Below are 9,252 nucleotides of genomic sequence, written 5' to 3' on the forward strand. Positions count from 1 at the left end.
CCAGGTCATGCCCGACCTTGTCGTGCTTCCCCTTGTCCTCAGGCAAGTCCTCCCTGCCACCTGGAAGGTTTCTTTTCCCTGAATTCTCTAAACTTAACCCAGCTTTCAAGTCTCAGATTCACATTTCTTTTTCCCTTCCTTTAAAAAAATAGTTATATGAAGATAGAATTCACCCATTTAAAGCAGACAGTTCCGTGGTTTTCATTATTTTATTTTATTTTTTGAGATGGAGTCTCACTCTGTCACCCAGGTTGGAGTGCAGTGGCGCAATCTTGACTCACTACAACCTCCCCTGAGGTTCAAGCGATTCTCCTGCCTCAGCCTCCCAAGTAGCTGGGATTACAGGCACATACCACCACACCCGGCTAATTTTTATATTTTTAGTAGAGACGGGGTTTCACCATGTTGGCCAGGCTGGTCTCAAACTCCTGACCTCAGGTGATCCCCCCGCCTCGGCCTCCTGGGATTGCAGGTGTGAGCCACCACCACACCCGGCCTACTACTATGTTTTTTGTTTGTTTGTTTTTTGTTTTTTTAAAGACAGGGTTTCACCATTATGGCCAGGCTGGTCTTGAACTTCTGACTTCAGGTGGTCCACCCACCTTGGCCTCCCAAAGTGCTAGGATTACAGGCGTGAGCCACTGCACCCGGCCCGGCCTGGCCCGGCCTGGCCTACTACTACCAATTATTACCTATTAAATGCCTACTATGTGCCAGGCTCCAAATTGCTTATGGCAGCAGATCAAATTCTCAACCACTTATGAGTGTGGCAGGTGTTTTTATTCCCACTTTACGCAGAAAGGAGCTCAGCTCCAGAAGAGAAAAGAGATTGGCTGAGGTCATGGTGGAAATGAGCCTTAAACCCAGGTCTGTCCCGCAGCAAAGGCCTCCTGTAGTGTTGACCTCATGTTTGACACTGAACCCTTTTTAAACTAAGTTTTCCATATTTTGGGGTCTCCCCAAAACTATAGGCTTCTTCAGGAGCAGGGGCTGGATCTCACAGATTGCAGCCTTAGACCCAAGACATCAGGGGGCATTTTCCCAGTCATATGTGTGGAGTTCCTGTTAGCTTGCAGCCTGGGGGATCTCTGCTTACCGTCTCCTCAGCATCCCTTAAGCTGCCTCCTCCTGGCTGCAGGATGGGCACATGGCTCAGGCCTGACCAATCAAAGTCCTCAATCCTGCTGGCCTCAGGGATTGGCTTAAGGATGGGCACAGGATCCAAGCCTGGCCAATCAGAGCCTTCCTCAGGTATTTTCCATGGCAACGGCTGAGGACACCTGCTTACTCTTTGGGGCTGGGAGCTATAAGGGCCACCAAGCCTGGAGCTGCCACTGCCAACCGCATTCTGCCTCCCAGGGAGAGAGCTGCGTTGGAATGCTGTGCAGACGTTCCAAGTGGAATTGCAGGAAAACGCTTAATGACATGTGAAGATGTCCATGATAACTTCCTGGGTTAAAAAAAGGCAACAAATCAGCACATGCAATATCATTTGCTATGTATGTGATCATCATATGCAAAGACAAAGAATGAGTGATATGGGCCAAAATACTAAGAGGAATGCTCTGTATGAATATGGGTTGTATTTTTTTCTTTTGGTTTATCTGAACTTCCTAAACTCCGTGTACATTCTGTGTTTTTCAGACGTGTTTGTCATCATCCCATTTCTGTTTAGCCAGAGCTTCTGCAATCTTCCCTGAGAAGTCACCTGCCTCTTGGTGAGTGTCTAGGCTCAGCCTGAGCCGTCTCCTTGGCCTTTTTAGTGCACGCACTTTCCCAACAACCCCATTGCTTGCTCTCTCTCTCTCCCTCTCTCTCTCTCTTTCTTTCTTTTTTTTTCTTTTTGACAGCGTTTTGCTCCTGTTGCCCAGCCTGGAGTGCAATGGCACGATCTTGGCTCACTGCAACCTCCGCCTCCTGGGTTCAAGCAATTCTCCTGCCTCAGCATCCCAAGTAGCTGAGATTATAGGCATGTGCCACCACACCCAGCTAATTTAGTAGTTTTAGTAGAACGGGGTTTCACCATGCTGGCCAGGCTGGTCTTGAACTCCTGAACTCAGGTGATCCACCCACCTTGGCCTCCCAAAGTGCTGGGATTACAGGTGTGAGCCACCACACCTGGATTTTTTTTTTTTTTTTTTTTTTCTGAGATGGATTCTTGCCCTGTTGCCCAGGCTGGAGTACAGTGGTGTGATCTCAGCTCACTACAACCTCCTAGGGTCAAGCAATTCTCCTGTCTCAGCCTCCCGAGTAGCTGGGATTTTACAGGCACATGCCACCATGCCTGGCTAATTTTTGTATTTTTAGTAGAGACAGGGTTTCGCCATGTTGGCCAGGCTGGTCTCAAACCCCTGACCTCAGGTGATCCGCCCCCCTCGGCCTCCCAAAGTGCTGGGATTACAGACATGAGCCACCAGACCTGGCCCCAACAACCCCACTTCTCCTGGGGTCCCAGGCCAGCCCCACTCTCGACTGCTCACCCAGCCCCCTCACAGCCACCAGGACCTGCAGGCCCTGGTGTGGCCGGAGCCCTGCCATCCCTGAGCCAAGCCTCCATCCCTGCCCTACACAGCTCATCCTGCTGGGTGTTGAGTTTCATTCTCGGTCGCAGGAAACCTGCAAAAAAATATTTTCTTTGGCAGCTAGTATGAGGGTGGTAGCCCCAAACATCTCTCCCAGGCGAGTCCACGCCTGGAGTGGCCACTGCCCTCCACAGCTGCCCAGGAGACACAGTGGACAGGGACAGAATTCTGAACCCATCTGCCTTAAATAGGGTTCCTTCCCCACCCTGCCATCAAGGCCAGAGAGATCACTGCCTGAGGGATGGGACCCCACAGGAGCCTTCTGGCCAACACAACCTCTCCCAAGCTGATAGGCACCTGGCCGTCACAGCAAGGGGTGTGGCAGCCCCTCCAGAAGCCCAGCCCCTGACTTCCTTCTATTGCTGAAAGCTTCTGAGGGTAGAAGGGTCTCAAAGGAGGGCAGTCAAGGGCCCTGCCATGATTCTTTTCACAGGGACACTGCCCTCCCTTCAATTGAACATTGCTCTCCCATCTAGAGCAGCCCTGTCCTTCAGACTCCCAGGCCCTGACCACCCAGTTGGAGTCAGTGACCACAATTGGCTCCTGTTGGCTCAGTTGGGTCCTTACTTCCAAGAATGGGACCCTGGAGAAGAATGAATGAGGGCCAGGCGCGGTGGCTCACGCCTGTAATCCCAGCACTTTGGGAGGCCGAGGCGGGTGGATCACTAGGTCAAGAGATCGAGACCATCCTGGTCAACATGGTGAAACCCCGTCTTTACTAAAAATACAAAACATTAGCTGGGCATGGTGGCACGTGCCTGTAATCCCAGCTACTCAGGAGGCTGAGGCAAGAGAATTGCCTGAACCCAGGAGGCGGAGGTTGTGGTGAGCCGAGATTGCGCCATTGCACTCCAGCCTGGGTAACAAGAAGGAAACTCCGTCTCAAAAAAAAAAAAAAAAAAAAGAATGAATGAGATGGGTGTATCTGAACTAAAATGGTGGCAGAGTGGGTGAGAGCCGTCATGATGGGCCATGGAGATGCAGAGACAGCCGGTGGCGGCCGGGTGAGGTGGCTCACTCCCCTCTTCACAGCATCATGGGAGGCCACGGCGGGTGGATCACCTGAGGTCAGGAGTTCGACACCACCCTGACCAGCATGGTGAAACCCCCGCCTCTACTAAAAATACAAAAATTAACTGTGCGTGGTGGCGCACTTGTAATCCTAGCCGCTTGGGAGGCTGAGGCAGAAGAATCGCTTGAACCCAGAAGGCGGAAGTTGCAGTGAGCCGAGATTGCAGCCCGCTGCACTCCAGCCTGGGCGACAGAGCCGAACTCTGTTCTTTGTATCATTGAATGAAGCCCCTTTGAGCTGTGTCATCTGGAGGTCTATTCCTTGGAATCTAAAGATCCCGGCTGGGTATGGTGGCTCATGCCTGTAATCCCAGTACTTTGGGAGGCCCAGGTGGGCAGATCACTTGAGGTCAGGAGTTCAAGACCAGCCTGGGTAATACAGAGGGACCCTGCCTCCATAAAATGTGCAGTCCGGGCGCGGTGGCGCACACCTGTAATCTCAGCACTTTGGGAGGCCGAGGCGGGTGGATCACGAGGTCAAGAGATCAAGACCATCCTGGTCAACATGGTGAAACCCCGTCTCTACTAAAAATACAAAAAAAAAAATTAGCTGGGCATGGTGGCGCATGCCTGTAATCCCAGCTACTCAGGAGGCTGAGGCAGGAGAATTGCCTGAACCCAGGAGGCGGAGGTTGCGGTGAGCCGAGATCGTGCCATTGCACTCCAGCCTGAGTAACAAGAGCGAAACTCCATCTCAAAAAAAAAAAAAAAGTACTGGTCCCAGCTACTTGGAAGGCTGAGATGGGAGGATCTCTTGAGCCCTGGAGGTCAAGGCTTCAGTGAGCCAAGATGGCACCATTGCACTCCAGTCTGGGTGACAGAGTGAGACGCTGTTTCAAAACAAAACAAAAAACCCAAAGAACTGGACTGGGTCACACTAAAGCTACCTGTCCACAGGTGGGAGGAGTGGCCTCCACCTGCCTCCGGGTGAAAGGAGTGGCTTTCATCTGCTTCCTCTCCGCTCCCCCATTGGCTGAGAGGTCCCCCTTGCTACGGGTTCCCAAGGCCCTTGCTCTCTTAAGGAAAGTGCTTCCCAGGACATCTCCCCTAACCCTGGCGTCCATGGGATGGGTCCCAGCAAAGAGGCCTTTCAGATCAAGACCAAAAGTCACTGGTCCCGATGGGTCAGTGGATGCTAATGAGGGAGCTCAGGGGTGCCTGCTGCTGCTGGACAAAGGGGACAGGGCTCAGGGTCTGACGGCTTTGGGTTTGAATCCTGGCTCCAGCAACTTCCCAGCTGTGCGACCTGCTTTTGTTTCTTGGCTCCTTCCTATCCAGCATCACAAGGACTTGCCACGCGCTAGACGCTGTTCCGTGAGCTCCATCACACAGGTGCTAGCAGGATCCCATCTTCCAGGTAAGGAGAGGCTGGGCCGATAAAGCACGCATGCACAGGTCACGCAGTTAGCGGCAGGCGGCGAACTCCAGCTTCTCTGATTCTCAGACCCAAGTGGGCCGCTGCATGAAAGTGTCCTCCACACGGCATGGCGGGATGAGCAGCAGACCAGACCATGGCTGGGAAGCAGCATGTCGCAGGCATTCCACCATGACAGGTAACAATCACATTTCAAATGTCCCTTCACCCACCCAGAAACCTCCAGGCTCCTGAGAAATCACAAGCCTTGGCCGGTCATGGTGGCTAACGCCTGTAATCACAGCACTCTGGGAGGTTGAGGCAGGTGGATCATCTGAGGTCAGGGGTTTGAGACCAGCCTGGCTCACCTCTTCTAAAAATAGAAAAATTAGCTGGGTGTGGTGGCGCGTGCCTCTAATCCCAGCTACTCGGGAGGCTGAGGCCGGAGAATTGCTTGAACCTGGGAGGTGGAGGTTGTGGTGAGCTGAGATCACACCATTGCACTCCAGCCTGGGCCACAAGAGTGGAGCTCCGTCTAAAAATTAATTAATTAATTAATTTTTAAAAATTGCAAGCCTTTACCTATAGCAAATGCCTCAGGCAGAGCCCCGCGAGAATCCAACAAAGGATTTAGGAAGGAGAAATAAACCATATTGGTTGGCCGGCTATCAAATTAAGATCTTCAAGCCCAAAGGCATCCCCAGGGCACAATTCAAGGACCGGTGACAAGTTGTGTATTTTCCCGGAGGGTGAAGATTCCGAGGCAAGGCTGCTGGGAAGCTGGTTTTGCCCTTAGGAGAAATGTCTTGTGCAAAGATGAGCCTTGCGGAATCAAGCTGACACGTTTCTCTAGCCAGAAGAGAAGGTAATCCTTCATTTAAAAATAAGAAATAAGAAATAAAATTGTAAAAGCAACAAAAAAGTTCTTCCAGTATTTGCCTGTGAACTACAACATCTGGGATTTGCTTCAAAAGAATCCACCTGGGCGGATGCTGATGAAACAGACCTGGATGAGTTGACCATTTCCCAGCGTGGGCATTGGGCCGGGGGCAGCCTGGCACTGGCCTCTCTCCTTGCAATTCTGAAATTTTTCATGTTTTTTTTTTTTTTTTTTTTTTGAGACAGAGTCTCACCCTGTTGCTCAGGCTGGAGCGCAGTGGTGCGATCTCAACTCACTGCAACCTCCACCTCCAGGGTTCAAGTGATCCTCCTGCCTCAGCCTCCCAAGTAGCTGGGATTACAGGCGTGAACCACCTTCAGGGCCATAAGTGTTTTGCTTTTTTGTTTTTGTTTTAAGTAGCAAGTAGGAATATGGCCAAGCATCCTGCCACAGACTCTAAGGGGCAGAGTCAGTGAGCAGGAACAAGTAAGAAACACTGGAGCCCCTCCCCCCCCCCCCCCCCCTACCCCCGCCCCCCCCCCCCCCTCCCCCTCCCCCTTCTCTCCCCCTTCCTACTGCTCTCCCTCCCTACCTCTCTCCCTCTCCTCCCTTCCTCCCCTCTCCACCCCTCTCCCTCCCCTCCCCCTCCCTGTTGACGTCCATGTTACCCAAGAACCCTCGGCTCTGAGTAATAAGCTTGTCTCTCAGTGAGAACATGTGTTTTCAATCATCTGGCACAGCAGTGAGTCACTACCAACAGCTGCTGCTGTCTCCATCTCCCTGGACTCACCTTCGGCCCCCTCCCCTACCCCTGTGCCACCAGCCCAGGCCCTGCCCCCACGCAGCTCTGGTTCAGCCAGCCTGACCCCCTGGAGGCCTGGGTGTCCTCCGGCCTTTGGGCCTCCCAGAGCCGCTCGCTCCCTGGTCTGAAGCAGAGCCTGCCTCCTCCTTCCCCGTGGATCACCCGACTCAACTTCTGGGTCCCACTAGAGACATCCCAGACAGCCCCCCAGACCACACCAACCTTGCTGGCACCCACCCATTGCCCTGGGTCACACTGGCCATGGCACCCAGCACACTCTTTGCAATGGGCTCTGTCTCTTTCATATTGATGGTTTTCGCTGCAGGAAAAAGGGGGCCACCTCCCATCCATTTCCCCAGCTCCTGCGCAGCCCATGGCTGGTGCCCAGAAATACCTGTTGAATGAATTTGACATGAGGCCGTAGCCTTAAGAGGTTATAGTCAGTGGGGGGAGGTGAGAACAAGAAATCTCTGAGATACAATACAGGGAGTCCAGAGGGACTCAGGGTGACGAGCCACAGAAAGGCTGTGTCTATCTCTGCCCCTGGCTAGGGTGACTGTATCTCTGCGCCAGGCCCCTCCCCGAGGCTGCAGCACTTCGCCCTACTCTGGGCTGGCTGTTGCCTGGTGAGCAAGGGTTCAAGGCCAGGCCTGTCTCAATGAGGAGGGATGGCTGAATGCGGGGCGGGCAGTGTCTGATGGGGCCAGGAGTGACTGCAGGCTCTCAGCGACGAGGCCACATCCAGGGCATTCTGCTGCCTCCTCCAGCGGGTCAGAACCACAATCCCCCAGGACAGGGAGGGCTGACAGGGACCCAAGCACACTCTATCCCTGCAGGGAGCCCAGCCTCGTGCAGCTGCGGGGGTTCACCACCTGCCCAGACCTCAGAGCCTTCCTCACGGGCATCCACGGCAGGACGGCTCTGTGGCTGGGTGGCGCCTTCGAGGGGACGTGAGCAGGGGACAGTGAACGCAGGGGACACTGAAGGGTGACCAGCCATCGCCTTGTTCCTGGGCCGGAGAGCACCAGGACAGAGCCAGGGTGGCCAGGTCACACAGGAGGAAAGGCAGAGTGTGCAGGGTGGCAGGGCTGTCGCAGGTGTCCACGGAGCCCGGGGGCCTACTCGGGGCTGAGGGAAGGGTGGCCGTGCCAAAAAATGAATTAACGAGTCAGCCCCAAATCTCAAGAAAACAGCTGGGAATGGCGGGAAGGACCTGAATCACTTTCCAAGAAGCTCGGCTCCTTCTCACCTTTCCCGTCGCCGCTGCCTCTGGTCTGGGTGTGGTGACCACAGCCACCCAAGCCTGCTCTCCTGCTGTCTGGCACTTCAGCTCAAGATTGAATGACAGCCTTCAGGAACTCTGCCCCTCACCCCAACCCATCCTCCCCGGGGGGAAGTCCAGGAACGCAGACCTGTCCCACGCTTCCCGAAGCTGGTTCCAAGGACACGAGGCTGGGTTTGAGACTGGAAGTGACGAGAGTCTGGCTCGGGCCTTACGCTGCTGCTGGCTGCAGGCTCCCTGTCACGGAGAACCTGAAGCATCCTCAGAGAACAGAGGAAGGACCAGAGGGGAGCGAAGGGAGGAAGGGCAGGCAGGACCGGAACAGAGGGAGAAAACCAGGCCTGGGGAGAGGGAAGGAGAGAGGGGACTTTCTTGGGCACAGACCTAATCATAGCCTTGAAATGAAATTTACTGCTGCACTCAGCGTGGGACGGCTGCCAGCTCCACCAAGCCAGTCTCCCTTCTGTTTGTACGAGGTGATGACATCATGGTGGTGGGGCGTCACTCACACGGAGGAGGAGGAAGCCCAGCTGGCGGGAAACCTGAGCCACCCCTGGCCAGGCTTCCAGGCAAGTCGGACCCAAAACCATGCCAGTCAGCCTCCACAAATCCCTGCTGAGCCGGGCAGCCGGCTCCTGCACTGTCCACCCCTCCCTGGTGGCCAGCCCCAGTCCCCAGAACGCCAGCTGAGGCTGCTTCCTGGGGAGAGCCAGCGGTGGAGAAGCCCTAGAGACCGCTCTGCTCACTGGCCCTGGTCCCCAACCCGCCCATGAAAGGAAGCACATGACCGCGTGCCCGGGGCCCAAAGGAAATAGCCCGGGCATGAGGAAACACGAGCACCAGGCCTGGAGCATCCAATCCCGGCATCTCGTGGGGATTCCTCGTTGTCCTCATGGGAACCAGGCGACAGGAGGGTCCAGGAGAGCCGGCGTCGCAGGTGTGGGGACAGACAGGTGGGGAGAGACAGCAGAGCTCAGCGGCATCAACTCTCGGGTGTCCCAGCTGCAGGAGCCCTTTGAAGGAGGGCTCAGGGGCCTGCCCAAACTGCCCTTGTTGTTTAGGAGGTGCTTCTGAGTTAAAGAAGAGGCAAAACCTGGCCACAGGAAGGAGAGGCACTGCCATTCCAGCCCACGTGAAGCAAAGTCTGCAAAGGCTGCCTGGCTCTGGGGTTAACCACTGCTGTATCAGGGCGGCCTCCCTGGAAGAAGGGTTCATGTGCCTTCAATCTGAGTCACCTGCTCCACGTGGTTTAGCTGCAGCAGAACAGCTGAACAACCTTGG

General features: G+C 54.7%; 1 long non-coding RNA gene across 1 annotated transcript; it reads right to left on the bottom strand.

Annotated features, from left to right (window-relative positions):
- Positions 1-6,707: 6,707 nt before the first annotated feature.
- Positions 6,708-8,733, bottom strand: LOC116525562. The gene is made up of 3 exons (XR_004257727.1): positions 8,384-8,733; positions 8,102-8,222; positions 6,708-7,157 (listed from the first exon to the last, which is right to left on the bottom strand). It is a non-coding gene; the product is annotated as an uncharacterized LOC116525562 (long non-coding RNA).
- Positions 8,734-9,252: the final 519 nt, after the last annotated feature.

Source organism: Sapajus apella, unplaced genomic scaffold (genome assembly GCF_009761245.1).
Source record: "Sapajus apella isolate SASKATOON/1434 unplaced genomic scaffold, GSC_monkey_1.0 scaffold48, whole genome shotgun sequence".
In the NCBI taxonomy this organism is placed as follows: domain Eukaryota; kingdom Metazoa; phylum Chordata; class Mammalia; order Primates; family Cebidae; genus Sapajus; species Sapajus apella.